This window comes from Heptranchias perlo, unplaced genomic scaffold (genome assembly GCF_035084215.1).
Source record: "Heptranchias perlo isolate sHepPer1 unplaced genomic scaffold, sHepPer1.hap1 HAP1_SCAFFOLD_383, whole genome shotgun sequence".
Lineage (NCBI taxonomy): Eukaryota > Metazoa > Chordata > Chondrichthyes > Hexanchiformes > Hexanchidae > Heptranchias > Heptranchias perlo.
Genome location: NW_027139395.1, coordinates 187,501 through 190,000, shown reverse-complemented (window position 1 = coordinate 190,000; position 2,500 = coordinate 187,501).

Sequence of the window (2,500 nt, the reverse complement as noted above, 5' to 3'; positions counted from 1 at the left end):
CACCAGGAACCCTTCCCTGCCATTGCAGTGTTGATTTGGTCCTTATGCAAATTTAGGGGCGGAGCCAGCACACAAACGACCAATCACAGCAAAGTCCGCACTTTGCGAGCGCACGAGGTCGCGGCCAGCGTTCCAGTCCGCTCAGATCCAAATAAGCCCGAAAAGGAACACGCTCGATCTTAGCCAAAAGGCCGAGAAGCGATACCGCGCTCGATGCGAATTGATCTCGGGTCCTGTTTGCCCTCCCTCTTTGTTCTCTGGCTGCCGGTGTTGAAAGCAGTCTCGAAGCACTGCCGTTCTCTCCCACTCTGGCCACATTTTTTGCCACCGTTTCTAATTGCAACAGTGGATGAGTTTAAAGAAGTTGCCGTTTTTTCCTTTCTTGCCAGGATTGCTTGACAGATTGGTAAATTTGCCAGTAGGCCACCAATCAGATGGGGGAGGGTTGTGTCTCAACGGACCTCCGTCAGTCAGTCTCAGTCACTAACGAACTGCCGTGGAAGGAAACCTCTTTGAGTAAAACTAGTGACGTGACGTGTCTCACAATGAGCGAGCGAGTGAGATTGCAACGGCCAATTGAGAAAGAGGTGAGGTGCTGACAATCAGCAGCTCGTGTTGAAACATTCATTCCACGGCAGGCAAGACCAATCAAAAAAAATACTGCAGATGCTGGCTCGGCTCGGCTGGCTGGCTGGCTGGCTGGCTGGCTGGCTGGAAATGGGAAATAAAAACACAAGGCGTGTTAAAGGCTGGTTAAACTGTCGAAAGAAACAAGGCGTTAATGTTTCAGAAGCGCCTATTGAAAGACGTCTCTCAAGCTGCTCCCTGACTGGGCCCTGTCCATTGTCACGTTAATCCCAGGGCGGGGCGGGACTGCTTTGACCGGGAGACCTGTTTTCTGGGACGCAGGTGTGACATTCCAGGGAGGCACCTACTTTGTGCTGATTCGAAACGACCACGACAACGGCAACTTGCAGTTCTATATTACAACAACAACAACGCGCGTGTGGTAGTTGGGAGGGGCTGCGTTCGCGCTCTCCCCCCTGCATTGAAACTCAAAGTTCGATTTTCAATCCCATAGTCCACCAATCGGATGGGAGACGGTGTGTGTGTGTGTGTGTGTGTGTGTGTGTGTGTCAGTGTCAGTGTCAGTGTCAGTCAGTGTCTCTCTCTCTCTCTCTCTCTCTCTCACTCTTACTCAGAGCTGCTGTGGAAGGAAACCTTTTTAAAAAGAACTTGCATATTGAAAAAAAGATGTGTCTCAAGCTGCCGGGGCCCTGTCCATTGTCACGTTAATGGCAGGACGGGGCAGGACTGCTTTGACCAGGAGACCTGTTTTCTGGGACGCAGGTGTGAGATTCCAGGGGACCTGCTTTGTGCTGATTTCCCTGCCTCCCTCCCTCCCCCCCAGGACTTCCTTCTGAACACCTTTGTCGTTTAATCGAGGGCCAAAAGCCTGCCTGTGAAAGGGAAGGATCAGCCGGTCAGCCCCCTGCTGGTCGCTGCTGCCAGTGCAGCAGGCGTGCGTGTGTCCTCGGCCTCGTGTCCAGGTCCCTCAGGGACTTGAGGCAGCTCTCCCCGGTGGTCTCGTGGTCAGGACCGGGCTTCGAATCCCAGTCGGGGGGGGATGACTTTCTGCTGCAGATTAATTGGCATGAAGGAAAGTCTCCCCTCCTGAGCGTAAAGCTCCACCCTCACCACCACCACCGCCTTTTCCTCCCCTTGACAAACGGACAGACAGACAGTCAGACAGTCAGTCCAGTTCGGGAGCGCAGCTTTCATTAAGCAATGGCGTTTGTGACAACTCATCGTCTGACAGGTTGATGATTTCCCCACACGCCTCCTGCCGAATAAAAGGCTCACCCTCCCGGACACTACCCCCAGAATCACCCACCCCCCCCCCCCCGGGGTGAATATTAAGCCCGAGAACACCGACTGTAACCAACCGCAGTGAAAAGTTGAAGTGGCAACTCATTAACCAGATTTATTTTGGGCAACTCATTAACCAGATTTTTTGTTCATTTGGTTTATGAGTTGCCAAGTGTAAATCTGGTTAATGAGTTGCCACTTCAACTTTTCACTGCGGTTGGTTACAGTCGGTGTTCTCGGGCTTAATATTCGCCCCAGGGGGGGTGTATAGCGGGCGATGGCCGGTGTGGAGTGCGTTTTTTGGGGGTTGATTTTCACTTTGCCTCGCTGGTGGAATTTGTGGGAGGCAGGCAAGGGGATTGGTGTGGGCTGGTGGGCGGCAAGGGAGATGCTTGCTTCGGGGTGTTATCCTCACTTTGGTCCGCTGGTGAGAGTAGGCAGCGGCAGGCCGGCAGGCAGGCAGGCAGGCAGGCAGGCAAGTGTGATGTAGTGTGGGGTGCAGTGCAGTGCGGTGCAGTGCAGTGCTGCCCTGTCGTTTATGAAAGGTTGTAATGACACTGCTTTGCAGCTGACCATGTCCACTGATTTGTGACGCCCGTATGGAGGTTGATATCTCAGGAGGGCCGAGGCC